Source organism: Schistocerca serialis, chromosome 4 (genome assembly GCF_023864345.2).
Source record: "Schistocerca serialis cubense isolate TAMUIC-IGC-003099 chromosome 4, iqSchSeri2.2, whole genome shotgun sequence".
In the NCBI taxonomy this organism is placed as follows: Eukaryota; Metazoa; Arthropoda; class Insecta; order Orthoptera; family Acrididae; genus Schistocerca; species Schistocerca serialis.
The window spans coordinates 2,347,213-2,370,676 of NC_064641.1; positions in this window are offsets into that span (position 1 = coordinate 2,347,213).

The following is a 23,464-nucleotide window of genomic DNA, read 5'->3' on the forward strand; positions in this document are numbered from 1 at the left end:
ATCATTTAATCATACTGTAAAGCTGCATGCCCTCGGGAAAAATTACGGCTGTAGTTTCCCCTTGCTTTCAGCCGTTCGCAGTACAGTAATTTTGGTATTAAGTGAGTATTTTTTTTTTGGTAAATTGCCTTTTCAGCGTATTGTAAATGAAACATTTTTATTGGTTCCTTCCATTTTTTACACCACTTAAAGGTTGTTAACCAAACCTCTCCTGATCATTTCTATTTAAAAAAAAAAAAAAAAAAAACATGGGAGTAGTTGCATCAGTAGTTGTAAACATGCATTGCACGCTGTGTGGATTGCTGTATTCCTTTTGAACTAATTTAGCATGTTGCTGATCACGCACTTGGAGCGACAAGACGAAGTAAGTTGTCCGTTGAGTGCAGTAGCATTGTAGTATAATTGTTAGGAGATGTTGCAGAATATTTAAAAATTGGCCATCGGACACCAGAGAATTGATTTTTCATGATTTGTAGGAAAGGTAATTAATTTCTGTTTCCTGTTGTCCAACAGTATTCTGACTTGTCCGACTTGTCCGACGTCCCAGAAAATGTTCGAATTCTGTCATACCGGAATAAGGGTTTTTATATTACAAGTTGCACGGCTACATATGAGGTTTCATGACAACGATAGTAAAGTTTCACTAGATTTCCGTGCATTATTTAGGGAGAACTATAGATTATGATAATATTGTCAGAGATGGCGCTTTACACATTTCCGTACGTCTTTCACAAGGCTAATAATAATTATTAAAATATCTGATTAAACATCATTCGACCTTTATTTTCTGGGAAACCAGATGAAACTGTCGTGATGCAGGGTAAATACGTTCCTGGCCCGACAGGTTTCATTTAAACGTAATAAAATAAAACTTTCTTTCGATGTAACCACATATGTGGAATCAACCTCGATGTCCTGGCGAAGGGGTTAGCGGAGTGCTACTCCGACAAAACGACAGGAGTACAGAGAAAGTTTCAAAGAATTTTCTGATCGCATCAGAACTGTATCTAGCCGCACTTATGCCTTAGGGAAGAATTATACCTGTGCCTATTTATACGGGGAATCAACCCTCAGATCTCGAGAGGTAGAAGCAGCCTCCCCCACCTCTCTGCACGGGGCAGTTGGATTAGCGGTAATACGCGAAGAAGCAGGACGATCAGTTTCGACACCCGCTTTCAGTAATGAATCGGGCCGAGTTTGTGGTAACGATAAAATGCCAGTGGCGTGGAAAACCAAACCACACGGCAGAACGTTGTCCCGCTCGCCGTTGCACAAAATGCCGCACAATCGGGCTTCCAAGTGACAAATGTCCACAACACAACAGAGAGTTCCACAAAGGGCTGCTCCGCAAAATGGTAGAATAAATGGGAGACCTCAGTGGAATAGTAGACAGTGGGAAAATGAGCCAAGGGTAGGTCCTGTCTCCCACTCTCGCCCGAGCCAGAGCTATTAATCAAGTCAAAGGGGAAGGATTAATGAGGTGGCAAATTTAATTATGCAAGGTAAGCTCACAGGGAAGACAGTCTGAATGTTAGTAGATATCGGAGTTCAGATTAGTGTTTTATTTGTGTCACAATATGAGAGACGTGCGCTTAGCTCTCTGCGGTATAATATAAGTGGCTTACACGAGGAGGTAAGCATACCAGTTGGAACTTGTTTTGTCAACCTGCAAATGGACGAGAAAAAATACGAGTTTGACATGAAAGTAGTGATTAGACGCAGACTAGATGTCCACATCATTCTAGGGAATGATTTCCTGCACCATTTACAGGCGATGACAGATTACAGGATACGAAGTGTTTAATTCGGTTAAACAACCCACCGTTTTACCAGTAAGCGAGTGCCTCAGTCACAAGGAACTTGTGATATGAGGCCTTTTCCACAAGCCCCAATAGAACCGCGTACGTGGGCTTTAGAATCAGCCCTCCCTATCAGAAGCAGCGCAGGTATGTGGAAGGTTAACTGAATTAGTGTTGATGTCCACAAGACAAGAGAAATGTTTTCCACGAAGGGCTGCTCCGCAAAATGATAGAATAAATGGGAAGCCTCAGTGGAATAATACACAGTGGTCAGTGCAATTACGCCCTGTTAAGGAATCAGTTGCGAGAGAAGTTGGCCCATTAGCCTAGGTCAGATCACAATCTTTTGTTCCCAGTTCTGGAGGAATATGCGTGGCTATTGGAGGAACGCCAACATTTGTCAGAAACTGATCTCGTACAGCACTAAATTCCCACGGCAGACCCTGGACCGACCGCCAGGAATCATATACACTTGTCAGCCGGAACATTACGACCACCTACCTAATAGTCAGAATGTCCACTTTGGCGACAGATAACAGTGGCGATCCGTCGTGGCATGGAAGCAGTGATGCTTCGGTTTGTCGCTGGAGGGCGTTGGCACCACACCTGCACATACAAGTCAACTGATTCCCATAAATTCCGGGGAGGGGGGGCGATGAGCACTGGGGCCACGTTCAATTGCATCCCAGATGTTTTCGATCGGGATCAGATTTGGAGGGCTGGAGGGCCAGCACATCACCCAACTCGCCACTACTTTCCTCGAACCACTCCACCACACTTCTGGCCTTGTGGTATTGCGCATTTTCTGGTTAAAAATTCCACTGGCGTCAGGAAACATGATAATCATGAATGGGTCTGCTACCAGTGTACGATAGTCCTTGGCCATCATGCAGCTTTGCATGAGCTCCACTGGATCCATAGACGCTCGAATGAATGTTCCCCTGAGCATAGGCGTGTCGTAGCCAGCTGGTCTGCGTTCCGCAGTTCAGGTGTCAGGGAGCTTATAACACTGCAACAGCATTTACGTAGCTTATGAATTCCAATATCAAATTTGGTTTATTGCGTACTATGCCCCAACAGAACAAATAGTCCTGTCACGTAAAAGCCACGTATAACACTCATGTCTGCTACTACTATACCATAACCCCGAAACTGGAGGCAGTTTGCAAACAGAATTATTTTGTTAGAGTAATTATGGTATAAAGCAACAGAGCAGTGTTACCCTCTGAGAGGAATTTTGTTATGTTGACCGTGTTGTACCTAACGGAAATGGCTTATCGGAAATGAAAGTCAGAATTACGTAAATATTCGAACAGTAACAAACAAAATTTTACCTATCTGCACTGTTCAACGGATAAAGAAAACGGTCGCCAGCCTAACCAGGCAAGAGAATGATTAACATTCTCGTTCAAGAAAATAGTTATTAGTAACTTTAATGGATTAACACAACCTATACTTCGTCACACGCGAGTGCAGTGAACTCTGACACATACATATGTTTACGGTAAGATTGAAACTAACAGTTAGAGCAGCAGAAACTATTTGCAAACTTATAAGAGATACCGAAACACACTATTACTTTCAGGGCTTAAAGCAATTATAGTTTTTATAATTAGTGGTCTTTCCGTTACTTAATACCGAGCATTAACACAATAGACAAACTGTGGATCCTTTTATACTATTAATATGCACTTCTAATACACAAGAGAGACAAACACTTAGCAAACATGAGTATATAACGTTTCACAACTGCAGCTTTCCACTTTTACTACAGTGAGACACAAAATTAACATATATGTAAGATACTGACTCACCTTCTGCGATTTACAACAGGCAGTAATGTGATCATTCACTAAGCAAAACTCTATAAGCCTCAATCTTAAGAACTTTTAATTTTGGAGTTGGCAACAACACATTAATAAGCAGTTTTACTAGGAAAATTATTTTCAGCAAGTATAATTAACTTTAACCCACTCTCTTGCCACATTAACTTTAACTTTCTTTTTACTATGTTCAAGAGGCATCAATTAGCAAAACTCTAGGCTTTAATGTTCTTTCAGTAAGGACACTCGGATATCACTTTAGCTCAAACGGAGAGGAACCTGAGAGGTGTTATGATGAGGAGAAAAATCAAGGTAGGTACATAAATTGAGATATAAGTTACCTTATATTTGAGCGCACTAACACATCCATTAAGCTGATCCTTCACACTACATCATTGTAGCATTCCGATACAGTAATTGCGCAATGTGGTGGCAACTGCATGTTGGTAGGTGGATTCGCAGACAGAATTGCTGGACTCTGTCAGTTCTTGGTGGCGATGATAGACACAAATTCGAGAATAGTTCCAGCTATTTATCCATCCATCCGAGGCATTGGAAAGTAGCAGAAAAAGCCTCTCTCGGAACCAGAGATATGCATGTTTTACGTGGCAGTGCACAGTTTGGTAGCTCGTCCCCGACTCGTGGCTCGTCCCCGACTGACTATCAGTTCCACCTTTCCTACCTAGGCCAGCCACAATTTGCGCGCGCTACACAGTTCCGTTCCCGAGGGGAACCACAACAACTTTTACATACAGAATAACCAAGAGCCCTAAGTGAGGATCAGCAGTTTACATAACAGCAAATTAATTAAAACAGAACATTTGCACATATTGACATTTCTACAAAAAATTATTCACACAAAATTACAATTATATACAGTAAGTTTTGTTCCCTCCAAATGGGACAAAGAATTTAAATGACAGATACACTACTTTGCATAGAACCAAATCATGACATTAAAGTTTTAAACAAAGAAAAGAGTACACAATTTTGTGTTATCGGTTCAATCACACACATTTACAGAAGGTCAACGATGTAGCATTAAACAAAACAAAAGCAAAATAAACCAGTACAGCATTAGAGCTATGGTGTTACAATCTGTCCCCATGGAAGGCGACAGATTCGCTCCCTCACATCGGCATGGTGAAGAAGGCATCGGGATTCATCAGACCGTGCAACGCTCTGCCACTGCGCCAGCGTCCGACGTCCAGTGCCGATGGTCACGCGCCCATTTCAGACGTAGTTGCTGACGTCGTGGTGTTGACATTGGCGCATGCATGGGCCGTCGGCTGCGGAGGCCCATCGTTACGAGTGTTCGGTGGATTGTGTGTTCAGATACTGTGGTGTAACGACGTAAGTTTTGTATAAATGATTTTCTTTTGACATATGACCATGTGCAGACTTCGTCACCTACGTCAGTTACAACACATTTCAAAATTATTTAAATCCTTTTTAAAATTTGTCTCCGAATGGTTCTTGAACGAAACTGTTATTAAAACATCATCATTTGAGTCGTATGCGCAGAATTACGTCACTCAGTCCAATTGGTTTGCGTAAACTTTTTCAATTTAGATGTCGTTTGTTTCTTCTCAGAAATTATATTAATCCGAGTGATCTGCTTTAATAAATATTAGAACCACATTGAATAAACTTTCAAGACTCAAACTCGCGATGAAGGCTGTCAAAATTTAATAATCTTGTCAAATAAATTACTTAACATAATTCTTCATAAATAAATTCTCGGAACACGTAGCATCCACTAGTTTCTTATCTTCCTACATATAGACGTGAACCTGAGCCTTGACAAGATAGAACTGACCATTTACAACATGATTAAACTTTCTATGACGTCATTGTTATAGAAACATTACAAATTCTTAATTTTAAATTTTTAGAAGCACAACGCAACAACTCGGTTTCAGGATCTTCTGTTGCTCTTTGGCTGTCGACCCGCGACGTATAGTGGTCAGCAATTTTATCTCTGGTCCCGGCAGCGAAGATGCTGTCTCCGTTCGTTGCGCCGCCCTCTCCGTACATGAAACATAAAAAATAAATACAAACTTTAGATATTTCACAACGATTACAAATATTACAAAAATACATAAACAAAACAGTAAATTAACTTATATTACCTGTAAACTGGGCTGACACTGGTGGATGGGTGACGCTTCAATTTCACGTCCCACTACGATACTCTTTTACTCTGCCGAGCATTAAAGTCTGATGTTAGTACTCGGTTAAACTTAGATAGATCACGCACCCTCCACATTCTACACACGGACAGCACGCTCACGGACAGCACGCACAGCACGCAGTATATATGTCAGGCTAGCAGTCGCTCCTCACCAGATGACGCTGCTATCAGTTGGACGGGTTTATATCGATAGTTGGTCCGTGGCCATAATTTTATGGCTGGTCAATGTAGATTGCCATTTTGTTTACAACCTGTTGTTGAAGAAACTATTCAACAGCAGCTGCCTGCAGGGATAATTTAACCATTTGTCAGCCCAAGGTCGTCACCTGTAGTCGTGGTATCGAAAAGCTCGTTAAATGCACAGACATTAAATGGGAAGATATCTCATTGTCTTTGTGTCGATATGAGAGTGCCAAACGAAGTCACTAACCTTGAAATTACCCTCTACTCCGTACATACGAAACATTGGACCAATAAGAGAACTGTGAGTATTTTACCACCGTTGACATGTGCTGTGGATACCATCAAATACCTGTTGCACCACAATATCAACCTAAAACTTTTTTGTGTTTCCTACGGGATTATCTGAGTTTCCCCGTATGCCTTTTCCTCTAAGGAATGCCCGTGCTGCTTATCAAAGGTTCGCTGACTTACTATTGAGAGGTTTGAAATATACCATGTGACTTGTGCACTTGGATGGAATAATTTTTTCAAAGACAACTGGGGAACAAACACAAAGGTTGTGTGTTGTCTAGCTCGCAAAATGCATACTTAAGTTTGAGGACAGATAAGTGTTTATTTGCCAACTCACAGGTCCAGCACCTGGGACATATTATTAGTAGAGGGTCGTTAAGCCATGCCAATTGCTGTCGGAAGCCGTTCACCACTTTCCAGTACCTACGTACGTTATTGAATTACAGTCATTTATGTGACAAGTGAATTATTATCACCGTTTTGTGGAGGATTGTGCTATGATAGCCAAGCCATTGAATTTGAGTGGACAGAGGAATGTGACATAGCTATGAGATAAATTGTGGACGTTTAAACGAGTTCACCTTTGATAATAGACGCAGATGTTGAAAAATCTTTTTGTTTCCACGAATGCATCTGATTACGCTGTAGGTGCAGTTGTTTCTCAAGAATACAAGGGCGAGGAAAGGCCTATATGTTACACCTTTAGGCAGACAAACTCAGTTGAGATTCATTATAGCACTATCGAGAAAGAGCAGCCAACAGTGCGCTTAACTTGTGTGAAGAACGTCACTGACCGAATAGGCAAACACCTTCGTCACGTTGGGGTGCAGCCTGTCTTCTATAGTGGTCGTAGGATCCAGGGCGTGCTGGGCTCCACAAGGACAAGGTGGATGCATTACGCACTGCAGGCGTTTACAATGCGAATGTGGAGAGGCATACATCGGCGAAACTGGCAGGCCAATAGCAACGCGCATTCGGGAACACGAGCATTATATTCGTCTAGGGCAACACAACAAATCCGCAGTGGCAGAACACCAGCCGAGACTGCGGAAAGGAAATAAAATTCAACGAAGCCTTTGTGTTGGCCAAGCAGCCGGTTATGAGGAAACGCAAAATCAGAGAGGCCATCGAAACACTTAAACACCCTAACAACATGAACAGGGAGGATGGACTCACGCTTGCCCCATCTTGACTGCCAGCAATCAGAGCCCAACAGACCGCACTGTCAACACGATGCACGAGCACCACCGGCGAGTAACTGCCGACGTCCAGCAGTTGGTAAACAGCAGCAAACTTATCAGTCGACGGTGGCCACCAGTCATGGCACATAACACAAGAGCCAATAGACAACAGAGGTCCCGTTCTCCCTCCACCGCAATAACCTATTAAAATAAAGTTCCCTCTCCTTCTTCCTTAAGTGACCAACGAAACTAAATACCTTTTTTAAAATTATGACGTAATGGCATGCGCAGTGAACATTAACAACAAAATATAAAGGACACTGCACAGCTAGAACGCACCATTACATCCAGAAGAAGGCCGCTGCAATCGTGGCCGAAACCTTAGTTTTTCTCCAGCAGCAGTAGTTTTTTTTTTGTTTTTTTTTTTTACATTATGACGCGGTACCATATCCAGAAAACTTTTATGTCATAGAGTCCTTGTACGCTAGGAAGCGCGGTTCGCGGTTGTCGAGGAGGAGCATCTTCTGTCTACCACCAGACAAATTGGTAGTGTAGCTGATGAACTAATACAACAATATGAGAAACTGAGTAATTCAATCCAACATATCTTACTTATTATACACCAGGAGCTGTCAAACCTAAGCACTGCCTTGGAAATACTGAAACACTACAAATTATATTGCATAACAGCCACACAAACCAATTACAACATACTAAATTGCATGCTATTATTCAACTAGGTTTGCAACAAAAACTTAGTCCTAACTTATTACCCGCCGAACTGTTCTTTGCAAACGCTTACTATCATTTCTTTTCACTTATTGCCGCCAACGCAAATGGTTTACCCTGTATGGGAATCAGCTCTACCGTATGATTATTCCGTTTGCCGATGTGTATATAACGCGACCCGTAGAAGTTTTACATGCAACAGGATCTTGATCTATCACTTTTACCAACTGTGAAATCGAGTGTTACCTCTACACTCATTTCCGGTTGCCTAGCCAGCCACCCAGAAGTACATCCTCTGGCAAACCCATGACGTCCTGATCGTTAGTAAAGATCGTCCAACACATGCGGAGATATCTCTCAATGCTTTTCATTCTTGTACGCACACCAATTATTACAAGTGTTGTGCGTTATCAGTTATTACTAGGATAAGGTAATGTGCAATGACAGTATTCCTAGAAGAGGTTAGAATCCTCCTTGGCGTCGTATCGTCCTTCTGACACGCGAACTTTGGTCCATCGCTGTCTGAAACAGTGTGTTGTACTCTGTACCACAACATGCCTCAGTAATTCTGATCTGCCATCAGTCTACGCTCGTGTCCCACATCTACCAGATGGATCATTCTTTAACATTTCGTCTTGAGATATGATTACGCCCACTGTTATGCTTTCTGCTCATTTAGTCTACTCCCACAACGCTAGTCTTAGGGCTTTCCTGTTACATACGCGTGAAGACCTACTGTCTTACCGCACCCGGACAACCTGCCGGTGTTACTCAATAATTCTAAGACTCGACTTTTAGATTCAGTTAACAAATTATTGGCTAAAGAACTTGGACAAAAGATTACATGCACCGCGTGACTGTCCCATAGCGCTACAACGGTCCCTCCTACTCTAGTCCTTGTTTCCCTTACTGTATAATCTTGTATAGCGGTGGCTTTCTTGAATGTTTTAAACCACGACCTCAACCACTACCCGAGCAGCAACCATCAGGCGAATATCATGGTTATTACTTAGGCGTACTTTAGGCATGGCCCTCCCTTATGTAAGGGTGCAGAGATGTAAGGGTGCATTTATGTTGATGATAACTGCACTATTTTCACACGGCCGCGCACACTAAGCCTCCACTGATGCGGACCCCGTCCCTGAGTGCTGCAGCCGCCTGTGATCGGCGAGGTCTACTCAGCGAGCCTGCTGGACCGCCGACCGAAGCTGCTGACAAAATAGCGACATATCTATGCATCGATATTTCTCCTAAAACGTATTGATCTATATTGGCGATCCCCTCTAAAACAGTGAATCTATATATCGATATCAAAATGGCAATGTCGAGTGCCAATATTTTTATTTTATGTTGTATTTTTTTCACAATTTTCGGTGTATATTTGAAATTGTTCTTTTGAAATTGTAGCAGAACCTAATTTTACTTTCACTATGTGAAAGAGTCTTACCACTTTTCAAGCTTTCATAACGTCCAGTCTTTCTGTTTGACTATGTGAAGGAAGTATATGTGGCACAAAAGATGAATTCGATTGCTCTGGAGAGGAGGCGGTGTGTATGGAATAACAAAATTTCCAATGTGAAAAAATATCACACCTGTTGCGTTAAAAAACAATGTTTAACGCTAGTAGTGAGCTATTTCTTCACATCGGCATTCTATGAAAACAGTTAATGAATATGATGAACAAAAATCTAATTTACAAGATTGCTCGTTGCGGTGCGCGGAGACGTGTGAGGGGAAATGTTGACGTAATCGGCTCTCGGCGCTATCAACAAAAACTGCAACGTTTAGCTTCACAATGCAATTTCGACACTACAACTGCTAGGTCACTGGCGTCAGCAAAAATGAGAAAAACAGGGAAGTCGACATGAAGTGTTCCGGGCAAATCCGATATGTGACGAAACCCAACGACAGAACCATCGGACACCCTGTACTGTGCCACTTGCATGCTGTTACGTTGTTGGCAATGTGGTTATCGCAAAGCGTGGAGGTGCATCATTTTCCTTTCAATTCTTTCTCTAAATGGGACAGGCAGGCTACTAGAATATCTAATAACAAATCAATACTTAAATATATAGCTATGTTATATTTGTATAGGCACATAGTTAAGATATTTCGTCCCCCGATACTTGTTTCGATATATCGAGAGTCAAACGATAATTTTTAAATATCGATATATGAGATTGCCCATATTTTTAAAAAATATCAATACTCCGACCCCGCGATGTCCACAGGCTTTCATAGCAATAGTCCTCCTCACACCGCAGACATCGCAAAAGCAAGCGCACATCAAGATCCAACTCAGAGGGCCACTTCCCGGTGATTCTCCTTAATCCTGTTTAATTTTGTAACAAGTTGTATCTGATAATTCTAGAAATGACTTTCACAAATGTCAAAAACATATCAGTTTAAACAATTACCTGATAGTTAAAACATTTGCTATAATTAAATCCCCCCAATATTTCTAAGGTCCCATATTACAGAAAATGCCATCAGAACCCTCTGCGGGAGCTATTTGAATTTTAATCCAGTTTTATAATTTGTAACTCATTTTTAGGACACATGGAACGTATAGGGAGGAAATGTGCGTGGGGAGCAGTGTTACAGAGAGGAAAACCGTGTTATCAAAATCTTTTCGAGTTTTCCATTTTAATCGTCTTTCACATGACAAACAGTTCCGTCTCTTTGGTAAGACAGGGGAAGAGCCTGGGCTGGCATAGTAATGGGTCTTTTGTGTAACAACCATGACCAGTCCACTGTGAACATCGTCCCATTGTAGTACCGCGAACTAGGGGCGCTGTGTTGAGTACCGGTGACGGAGGGCCGTCAACTGAAGCACCCTCTGCCCACCAATAGAGGGACTGTGGGAGGCTGGTGAGTATACCTCGGTGCTGAGAACGCCCTCTTGCCTTCCAGCTCGGTCGACGACCGGGCGTATCCACTAGCTGCTCCCTTTGTGGGAGCAATGCCTCTCTATTTAACTACGGCAGCCTACTATTGCTGTAGCGAGTTTGGGTTTAATGTGTCTCTTAGGCGTAGGCTTTTGGAGAAATAAGGTCTCCACTTGTGACTGGAAACAGTCTCTTCCTTCGGAGGTTTTCAGCTAAAACCACCAGACGCTCCACGTCCCGCTTACTTTCCCATCCCGACCAAGTACAGCACGTGCGGGACACACACGCTCAATCCCAACTCTGCAATCGCTGATGACGCTGTCTCACACGTGTACGTGGCACCTCTGTGTCCTTTACTGCGGTCACTCACTGTCTCACACTGTCCACGCCCCTTATATATAGCCGTTCTACCAGTCACAGAGAAGTGCTACGCTAAGTATTGACAAGGTTCAAAGGCTAACAGACTTAATGTATAAAAATCGCTAAAATGAAGTTGTGCACCAGATAATAATCGAAAGAACATGACATCTGGGAATATGCAGAATTAATCAAATTGAAATACATTAGAACAAGAAGAATGTAAAGCACGATGCAAGGCATCCCAGATACATTCGAAAATGTTCTTGTCGGAGGAGTTTGGTGGCCAGCGGAAGTGTTGAAACTCAGAAGAGTATTCCTGGAGCCACTCTGTAGCAATTATGGACGTGTGGGGTGTCGCGTTTTCTGCTGGAATTGCCCAAGTCCGTCAGAATGCACAATGGACAAGAGTGGATGCAGATGATCAGGCAGGATCCTTACGTACGTCTCACCTGTAGACGTATCAGGGGTCCAATATCACTCCAACTGCAGTCGCCCACACCATTACAGAACATCCACCAGCTTGAACAGTTCCCTGTTGACATGCAGGATCCATGGATTCATGAGGTTGTCAAATCTTGATAACCTGCCATTGTAGCAGCAGTAACGAAGATAACAACTGCGCAAGACACTTGTCTAATATAGGCGTTGCCGATCGCAGAGCCGTATTCTGCATACTGACGTTCACTATGTGATCAAAAGTATCCGGACAACGCCAGAAACATACGTTTTTCATATAAGGTGCATCGTGCTGCCACCTACTGCCAAGTACTCCATATCAGCAACCACAGTAGTTATTAGACATCGTGACAGAGCAGAATGGGGCGCTCCGCGGAACTCATGGACTTCGAAAGCGGGCAGGTGGTTGTGTGTCACTTGTGTCATACGTCTGTACGCGAGATTTCCATATTCCTAAACATCCCTTGGTCCACTGTTTCCGATGTAGTAGTGAAATGGAACGGTGAAGGGATACGTACAGCACAAAACCGTACAGGCCGACCTCGTCTGGTGACTGACACAGGCCGCCGACAGTTGAAGAGGGTCGTAATGTGTAATAGACAGACATCTACGAGGTGTGGCTAGAAAAAAACCGGACTAGTACTGGTGAAACAATAAAACGAATGCAATAAGGCTGAAAGTCGCGTGGCCTGTCACGTGACTCTCGCTCCCCCTACTGCTCGAGTTTCATCTGCCTCCTGCACTCAGTCTGCCCGTGGTGTCTGTTTTAAGTAGTTGACGTTTTGTCTGTGCGTCGGAAATGTTGAGTGTACAGAAAGAACAGCGTGTTAACATCAAATTTTGTTTCAAACTAGGAAACTCTGCAAGTGAAACGTTTGTAATGTTACAACAAGTGTATGGCGATGATTGTTTATCGCGAACACAAGTGTTTGAGTGGTTTAAACGATTTAAAGATGGCCGCGAAGACACCAGTGATGACACTCGCACCGGCAGACCATTGTCAGGAAAAACTGATGCAAACATTGAAAAAATCGGTAAACTTGTTCGACAAGATCGCCGTTTAACAATCAGAGCAGTGTTTGAGTTAACAGGAGTTGACAAGGAAAGTGTTAGGCAGATTCTTCATGAAAGTTTCAACATGAACAAAGTGTGTTCAAAAATGGTTCCAAAGTGTCTCACAATTGAACAGAAGGAACGCCGAAGAATGATTTGTTCTGACATCCTGGAAAACATTGAAAGTGATCCCACCTTCTTACAAAATGTTATTACTTGCGATGAATCGTGGTTTTTTACTTACGATCCCGAAACTAAACGCCAATCGATGCATTGGAAAACTCCTGGTTCTCCACGACAAAAAAAAGCACGCATGTCAAAATCGAAATTCAAGGCAATGATGATTGTTTTTTTTTTTTGACATAAAAGGGATTGTGCACATTGATTGGGTACCAGAGGGACAAACAGTGAATCAGCATTACTACATTAGCGTCCTGGCTACCCTACGTGAGCGAGTACGGAGAAAACGGAACGATTTGTGGAGAAAAAAGTCATGGATCCTTCACCAAGACAATGCCCCAGCTCACAGTGCGTTGTCAGTGAAGACGTTTTTGGCAAAACACAACATTCCCATCTTAGATCATCCACCCTACTCACCTGATTTGGCCCCCTGTGACTTTTTTCTTTTCCCTAAAGTCAAGTCAGCTTTGAAAGGAACTAGATTTGAGACTGTTGAAGCAGTAAAAGAAAAAGCGACGGAAGTAATGTATGGACTTACCGAAAATGATCTGCAGCATTGCTATGAACAGTGGAAAATTCGTATGGAGCGGTGTAGAGACCGAGGAGGAGAGTACATTGAAGGAGATAACATGAAATTGTAAATAATTGTAAATAAATGTTTTTTCCAGCATCAGTCCGGTTTTTTTCTAGCCGCACCTCGTATACAGACCATCACGCAGGAATTACAGACTGCATCAGGATCCCCCGCAGGTACTATGACAGTTAGGCGGGAGGTGTGAAAACTTGGATTCCATGACCGAGCGGCTGCTCACAAGCCACACATCACGCCGGTAAACGCAAAACGACGCCTCACTCGGTGTAAGGAGCGTAAACACTGGACGATTGAACAGTGGGAAAACGTTGTGTGGAGTGACGAACAGCGGTGCCCAATGTGGCGATCCCATGGCTGGGAGTGGGTACGGTGAATGACCGGTGAACTTCATCTGCCAGCATGTGTACTGCCAACAGTAAAATTCGGAGGCGGTGGCGTTATGGTGTGGTCGTGTTTTTCATGAAAGGGGCTTGCACCACTTGTGGTTTTGCGTGGCACTATCACAGCATAGGCCCACATTGATGTTTCAAGCACCTACTTACTTCTCACTGTTGAATAGCAATTCGCGGATGGCGATTGCATCTTTCAACACGATCGAGCACCTGTTCATAAGGCACGATCTGTGACGGTGTGGTTACAAGACAATAACATCCCTGTGATGGACTGGCCTGCAGGAGTTCTGACCTGAATCCTGCATCTGTTATGCAACGCCGACTTCGTGCCAGGCCTCACCGACCGACATCGATACCTCTCCTCAGTGCAGCACTCAGTGAAGAATGGGCTGCCTTTCCCCAAGGAACCTTCCAGCACCTGACTGACAATATGCCTCCGAGAGTGGAAGCTGTCATCAGGGCTAAAGGCTGGCCAACACCATATTGCATTCCAACATTACCAATGGCTGGCACCACGATCTTGTAAATCATTTTCAGCCAGGTGTCCGGATACTTTTGATCACATAGTGCATCTTTGTATTTGAATACGCATTTCTGTATCAGTTTCTCTGGCCCTTCAGTGTATTACATGACTAAGAACCCTGTGTTTCACAGATATCTGAGAACGGGTTACCCAGAAACACGTAATATTAAACTCGATCACTCACAAGCTGATGAAGTTTTACTACGTGACCTATTCAGCATTTGTGAAGTATTGTTCCAGTTAACATAATATGGTCGCATGCTTCCTGTTCGATTTCTTGCGGCCTCGGCAATCAGTATATTATATTTCTTAAGTTAACTGCATGATGTATGTTGTCAAATTTTCCGGTTAGGCCATGAAAATGCTATATTTCTCGTAACTGCGACTTGTAGGATGTTTTCTACAGCGATATATTAGGTAGTAATGCAGACAACCTTTCAATACTATTAAAACATTTTATGTAATTTAGTGTTATAATTATTATCAAAACGTAGGCATTTCTGGTATTTTAAAAGTGTGGGTGATGGTAGGTAATATTTGCAAACGGGAGTAAGTAGCGAACTTCGACTGCTAGCTCCCCCTTGAACTGAACCTTAGATGCGCCTCTGTAACGTGGAATGCTTTTCCACGGTGGAGAAAAAAAACATGGTACAGACTGTGCTCTTCACCATCTGTACCATGGTAACTGGCTCAACTTTGCCATTACTTTGCTTTTGGTTAGAATTTGCAACTGGTCTTAGGTTGGCTACGGTAAATAGAAAGGTGCGACAATAAATACAGATAAACACTTTATTGTAAACGGACTGGAAAATCATTTAGGCAGCAAAAACCAACAGGCAATCTTCGTTAATCGGACACTGCATTCGGCATACGATAAACATACGTAATGAAACAGCAAAAACCTTTATAGAATTTCTAAAACAGTACAGCAAAGCAAATACAAGACCACCTTTCAAAGAGAAATTAATTCATAGTGGATTCTAACGTGACAGTGGCCGACCATAGATACACGTCACCACAAGAATGAAGTAACGAGGGGGTTTTTCCGTACCAGTTTCGTTAACTGCACTTTCATATTATCGCATGATGTAGGTAGAAAGAAGAAATTAGGCTCGCAAGCAATTTACTTTCACAAAATAGTTCTATTTATTGGAACTCAATTTCACAGAAAATTGCAATTTGCCAATGGATGTTGGGGTTATCCGAGAAGATTTTAGTTGACTGGAGAACTTTAGTTCGCACGAAGATTTTAATCTCCAAGAATCTCAAATGATATTATAGAGATCACATAAACCCAAAGGTTAAAAGAGATTTTATTTACAGCATAAATCTGCAGTTCCACTGTTATTTCATGCCATTGAAGTAAATTAAGTTGAAGGTTAAAATGAGTTTGGGCTGCAGAGAATAATTTTTCAGAGAGTCGATTTGAGTTTTGTGTTCTGTTTTCTCCAATAAACTGGCATTACAACTCTACGAACATTCTACAGCTGTTGTTTCAGCGAGAAGTCTGGTTCTCAGTTAAATTCCTGTAGTGTCTAGCATTTATTTTCCTGTTAGATTTGTGTTGCTTCTATTTCCCTACACGCTATCTAATTCTTTTTTATTTGTTCCCTTCACTGGAAAATCTATCTGATTCTATCCGAAATAAATCCGTGCAGAACAAGTTCTTTGTGTAGTAATTCCTGGAACTGGGCACGGATACGGAACAGAATACTTTTAGGTGATTACAATGACGGTCACATTTGAAGCGATAAGCCATGCTACGATACTTTACTACTTCACACAGTTCCTCTGCTGCTGTCAATAATTAACAGAGGTAAAGACTGATGTTGCACTGATAATGGGCGACCTAAAAAAGGAAAATTTAAGATCGGAAATAAGACTAGTAGTTGTCTTCGAATAATTCCGCGGTGTTCACGTGTGAGTTGATTATTTATACTAGAAAGGTTAACTTTCTCGCAGTAGAATTTAATGAAAGTGCCGTACATATAGCATTTCATTTAACGCGCTTGGAGAATTGAGTTTGTAGTATATAAATTATTTCATTAAATGATTACATGTTGTGAGAGGTGGTTTCCGGCTGCAGGTTATGGTTCAAAAGGCTCTGAGCACATTGGGACTTAACATCTGAGGTCATCAGTCCCCTAGAACTTAGAACTATTTAAACCTAACTAACCTAAGGACATCACACACATCATTACCCGAGGCAGGATTCGAACCTGCGACCGTAGCGGTCGCGCAGTTCCGGACCGAAGAGCCTAGAACCGCTTGGTGACCGCGGCCGGCTGCAGGTTATGTGCATTAGTAAACAAATGATAAGATATGCATACATCTGTTTTGTAAAATTTGGAAGTATGTGAAATATGTCAGCAGTTAATTCTCAAATGTGTGTGAATTCCCATGGGAACAAACTGATGAGATCATTTGTCCCTAGACTTACACAGTACATAAGCTTACTTACGCTAAGAACACACACGCCCATGCCAGAGGAAGGACTCGAACCTCCGGCGGGAGAGACCGCGCAGTGACATGGCGCCTCTTACCGCGCGGCTGTTAATTCTCAGAGTATGTGATTAAAAATGTAGTATATTGATCAATTCTTTTTAGGGCAGAAGTGTAATGTGCTGTGAAGAAAGAAAGATCATTTAGCTACAATATAGCAGGTCAGAAATTAGAAGCAGTTAATTCCATAAATTAACTGGGAGTGGTCATTAGGAGTGACTTAAAGTGCAATGATCATATAAAGTTGATCGTCGGTAAAGCAGATGCCAGACTGAGATTCATTGGAAGAATCCTAAGGAAATACTATCCGAACACAAAGGAAGTAGGTTGCAGTACACTTGTTTGCCCACTGCTTGAATACTGCTCAGCGGTGTGGGATCCGTACCAGATAGGGTTGATAGAAGAGATAGAGAAGATCCAACGGAGAGCAGCGCGCTTCGTTACAGGATCATTTAGTAATCGCGAAAGCGTTACGGAGATGATAGATAAACTCCAGTGGATGACTCTGCAGGAGAGACGCTCAGTAGCTCGGTACGCGCTTTTGCTGAAGTTTCGAGAACATACCTTCACCGCGGAGTCAAGCAGTATATTGCTCGCTCCTACGTATATCTCGCGAAGAGACCATGAGGATAAAATCAGAGAGAATAGAGCCCACACAGAGGCATACCGACAATCCTTCTTTCCACGAACAACGTTGTTGTTGTTGTGGTCTTCAGTCCTGAGACTGGTTTGATGCAGCTCTCCATGCTACTCTATCCTGTGCAAGCTTCTTCATCTCCCAGTACCTACTGCAACCTACATCCTTCTGAATCTGCTTAGTGTACTCATCTCTTGGTCGCCCCCTACGATTTTTACCCTCCACGCTGCCCTCCAATACTAAATTGGTGATCCCTTGATGCCTCAGAACATGTCCTACCAACCGATCCCTTCTTCTGGTCAAGTTGTGCCACAAACTTCTCTTCTCCCCAATCCTATTCAATACTTCCTCATTAGTTATGTGATCTACCCATCTAGTCTTCAGCATTCTTTTGTAGCACCACATTTCGAAAGCTTCTATTCTCTTCTTGTCCAAACTATTTACCGTCCATGTTTCACTTCCATACATGGCTACACTCCATACAAATACTTTCAGAAACGACTTCCTGACACTTAAATCTATACTCGATGTTAACAAATTTCTCTTCTTCAGAAACGATTTCCTTGCCATTGCCAGTCTACATTTTATATCCTCTCTACTTCGACCATCATCAGTTACTTTGCACCCCAAATAGCAAAACTCCTTTACTACTTTAAGTGTCTCATTTCCTAATCTAATCCCCTCAGCATCACCCGATTTAATTTGACTACATTCCATTATCCTTGTTTTGCTTTTGTTGATGTTCATCTCATATCCTCCTTTCAAGACACTGTCCATTCCGTTCAACTGCTCTTCCAAGTCCTTTGCTGTCTCTGACAGAATTACAATGTCATCGGCGAACCTCAAGTTTTTACTTCTTCTCCATGAATTTTAATACCTACTCCGAATTTTTCTTTTGTTTCCTTTACTGCTTGCTCAATATACAGATTGAATAACATCGGGGAGAGGCGACAACCCTGTTTCACTCCCTTCCCAACCACTGCTTCCCTTTCATGCCCCTCGAGTCTTATAACTGCCATCTGGTTTCAGTACAAATTGTAAATAGCCATTCGCTCCCTGTATTTTACCCCTGTCACCTTCAGAATTTGAAAGAGAGTATTCCAGTTAACGCTGTGAAAAGCTTTCTCTAAGTCTACAAATGCTAGAAACGTAGGTTTGCCTTTTCTTAATCTTTCTTCTAAGATAAGTCGTAAGGTTAGTATTGCCTCACGTGTTCCAACATTTCTACGGAATCCAAACTGATCTTCCCCGAGGTCCGCTTCTACCAGTTTTTCCATTCGTCTGTAAAGAATTCGCGTCAGTACTTTGCAGCTGTGACTTATTAAACTGATAGTTCGGTAATTTTCACATCTGTCAACACCTACTTTCTTTGGGATTGGAATTATAATGTTCTTCTTGAAGTCTGTGGGTATTTCGCCTGTCTCATACATCTTGCTCACCAGATGGTAGAGTTTTGTCATGACTGGCTCTCCCAAGGCCATCAGTAGTTCTAATGGAATGTTGTCTACTCCCGGGGCCTTGTTTCGACTCAGGTCTTTCAGTGCTCTGTCAAACTCTTCACGCAGTATCTTATCTCCCATTTCTTCTTCATCTACATCTTCTTCTATTTCCATAATATAGTCCAGAAGTACATCGCCCTTGTATAAACCCTCTATATACGCCTTCCACCTTTCTGCCTTCCCTTCTTTGCTTAGAACTGGGTTGCCATCTGAGCTCTTGATATTCATACAAGTGGTTCTCTTCTCTCCAAAGGTCTCTTTAATTTTCCTGTAGGCAGTATCTATCTTACCCCTAGTCAGACAAGCCTCTACATCCTTACATTTGTCCTCTAGCCATCCCTGCTTAGCCATTTTGCACTTCCTGTCGATATCATTTTTGAGACGTTTGTATTCCTTTTTGCCTGCTTCATTTACTGCATTTTTATATTTTCTCCTTTCGTCAATTAAATTCAATATGAGACTGGAATAGAAGGGAGAGCCGTTAGAGGTACTCAAAGTACCCTCCGCCACACACCGTCAGGTGGCTTGCAGAGTATGGATGTAGATGTAGATGTAGAAGTGCTTGCGTCCATAAGAATAAAGATATACGGAGTGAATATTAATAACAACGACAAACTGCAGGACGGATTCCTGACTACAAATAGAGGAAAAAAGATGCCATAGAACATGTCTGGAAATGATCGTTGCGACGGTAGAGGACGCTGACGGCTCCGACTACGTGCCGTATGTTCCTTGTGTTGGATTGACGTATCGCCCTGCCAGCAGCAGAATTTCATGTCGTGAACAAGCCAAGATGGCGTTTGTGTACGACCAAGCTGAAGGAAACTGTCTAGAGGCAGCACGGCTATACCAAAACCCTACCTTTACAGGCACCAAACACATCACACAACATTTCAAGCCCCTTTTGGGCGTTTGTGTGATCACGGGTCCTTACAGAAAGATAAACTTGCCGGGAAGCGGCGGACCGTGCGTTCACCAGATTTGGAGAAACGGGTTCCACAGGACACTGAGACGAACCGTAGTACAAGCTCCAGGCGAGTGGCCCGCCAACATGGCGTAACCCAACGCACAGTCATGTGTATCGTGCATGGCAACCGCTACTGCCACTATCACCTGCAACCCCATGGAGGCTAGTTTGAACATCTGTTGCGACGTGGCTACGATGCAACTCTGTACTATGTTCCGCGACTATTTGTTGTCGTTGCAAGCATGCCGTCCATTTCCGAACACATGTTCATAGGACCTTTTTTCCTCCACTTGCACTCACGTATCCGTCCCTGTAGTTTGTTGCTCTTGTTAATGTTCACCCTGTATATGGAGTGAGCGTAGCTGGCAGCGCTTGTTGTCGGTATCACATAAAAACTGCGAAGTCACTATGGTACAACGCGGTTTGTCTCTTATTTAAGTAAGATAAAAACTTAACATTGTAGCTATTTGTACGATTTTTACTGACTCAAAAAAAAGTTGCCGCTACAGATGGAAATGAAGATACGTGAAAGGAGAAACAACTGCTTTTAATAGAAAAGTACAACAGAGGTTTAATAGTAGTTGTCACATTATTAAGAGGCTCTTCAGAAGTTGTAAAATATCTAGAAACATTGTAACAAAGAGTTAATACCAGAGGGCTAATTTTACTGTATCACGTACCATAAAGGTTTAACAATAGATATTACATTAGTAAGAGTCTGTTTAGCAGTTGCAAGATATCGAGAAACATTGTAATAAGCCGTTAATACCAGAGGGCTAATTTATCGTATTCTTTCTGCCCAATGAAAAAAAATGTTCGTATGGCATTGATGGCTGTTAGGCCCCTTCAGGCGTAGTTCGGCCGCCGAGTAGCAAGTCTTTTTGCAGGTGACGCCACATTGGGTGACTTGCATGTCCGGTGATGATGACAACACAACACCCAGTCCACGAGCGGAGAAGATCTCCAGTCCGACCGGGAATTGAACCCGCGCCCGCTGCATTGTAGGCGAGCACCTTACCACTCAGCTAAGCAGGCGGACATTGCACCCAATATTTTCCAGCGAATGTAGAAGGGTTTCCCAGAAAGTAATGCACCGAATTTTTTTTCTCAACTGAAAACAATGCGATGAATGCGAAACATTACGAATGTATTATTTGAAGACTCCCGAGTGAGCGCGCCAAGTTTCCGTCACTTTCGAGAAATAGCGTAGCTGCAGGACAGTTTCAAAATGGCGTCTGTAGGTGACGTACGTTACAAGCAACGAGCCGTGATTGAATTTCTCACTGCAGAGAAAGGAACTGTGGGGAATATTCACAAACGCTTGGAGCATCTGCTGTCGACAGAAGTACAGTTGGTCGCTGGGCACGGAGGGTGACGTTATCAGAAGGCGCTTAGGCGGAACTCCACGATTTGCAGCGGTCGTGGAGACCAACCTGGCTGTCACATCTGACATGTTGCACAGATCTGATGTTGTCATTTGCGCGGACAGGAGCATTACGATTCGGAAGTTGGCACTGCATCTGTCAGTCAGCAAAGGAAGTTCACACAGTGAAACGCTGGTTTCACCACCAGGGCATACACGCCCTCGTTTTGCGCTGGAGGAAGGCCATAGAGCAGGATGGAGCTTACGTGGAAAAATTGGGTGTGTAGACAAAACAATATTCTTTCGTGTGTGTAAGTCTCATAATGTTCAATACAAAAATTGTTGAAGAAAAAAACTGCGGTGCATTACTTTCTGGGCAACCCTCGTATTATCGAAAAACCCAAGCACTGCACGTGCAGCGAGTTACGTCATCTGGTGACGTCGCAATGTTCAACATTTGTCATCCGCTTTTGGGGTATTTCGCGACATTTGCACCTCATGTGTCTTGTATTAAAAATGGTTCAAATGGCTCTGAGCACTATGGGACAACATCTATGGTCATCAGTCCCCTAGAACTTAGTACTTAAACCTAACTAACCTAAGGACATCACACACATCCATGCCCGAGGCAGGATTCGAACCTGCGACAGTAGCGGTCGCGCGGTTCCGGACTGTAGTGTCTAGAACCGCTCGGCGACTTCGGCCGGCTATGTTGTATTAAGTTACTTGTCTAGCGGCGTCTACATCGCTTCGAGTGTTGAGAACATTGATGAGAATACAGATATCGGGGGGATATAATTAAAGTGCAGTTACTCACAGATGTCCAATGTCGATTGCTATTATCGTATGGCATCTAAACTTGGTAGGTATTCTAATAAGTTAATGCAGAACCGATTTACTCTGAAAAAAATTTATTCCAATTTTGGCAACAAGGTGCAACTCCTGCGCTGTGAGCGCAAGATAGACACGTATAGCAATGTTTCCATATATAATGGATTTGGAACGGGAAGTGGGCAGAAATTGCCGGCCGAAGTGGCCGCGCGGTTCTGGCGCTGCAGTCTGGAACCGCGAGACCGCTACGGTCGCAGGTTCGAATCCTGCCTCGGGCATGGATGTGTGTGATGTCCTTAGGTTAGTTAGGTTTAACTAGTTCTAAGTTCTAGGGGACTAATGGCCTCAGCAGTTGAGTCCCATAGTGCTCAGAACCATTTGAACCATTTCTTTTTGAAGTGGGCAGAAAAGAGCAAAGAGATGAGAGGGGAATGATGATGTTTTTATTATTAAGGGTGTTTTCTGCTCTAGAACTTTCAAATAATCGATTTTTATTGCATATTTCGATACCTTGTACCATGGAGGACATGTTGGCTAAGCCGTTTTGCCCGTAAACTGTTGCTTATTGTCGAAATACATGAGCATAGGGCCGGTAGTCCCGCATCGTCGAGCGCCTACGGGAGGCGCTCGGAGGTAATCATACCTGTATACGAAGACCTATCGAGTGACAGTTAACTAGAGAGATGAGTTGGCGCGAACACTCAAAGCTCTGTCGTGTCGATAAATAGGCTGATTTGGACGATTTCCTCAAAACACATACACTCTGGTAAAGAAGTAGACGAAATTGGAATCAATTTGGCTACAATTATCTTCAATGACGGCTTCATGGGACTCGCACAGACAATGAATGTGATGGACATTCAGCTCGGCAACACGGCGTTCGAATTTTGCACAAGGCTCAACGCGGACTTTGTACGCTCAGAGCGCCGCGCGTCTACGGCAATTAAAGAAGCCGGATCTGCGACCCGCGAGGAAGCGATGCTATCGAACGAGACTTGCGGGACCGAGGAAGGCGTACTGT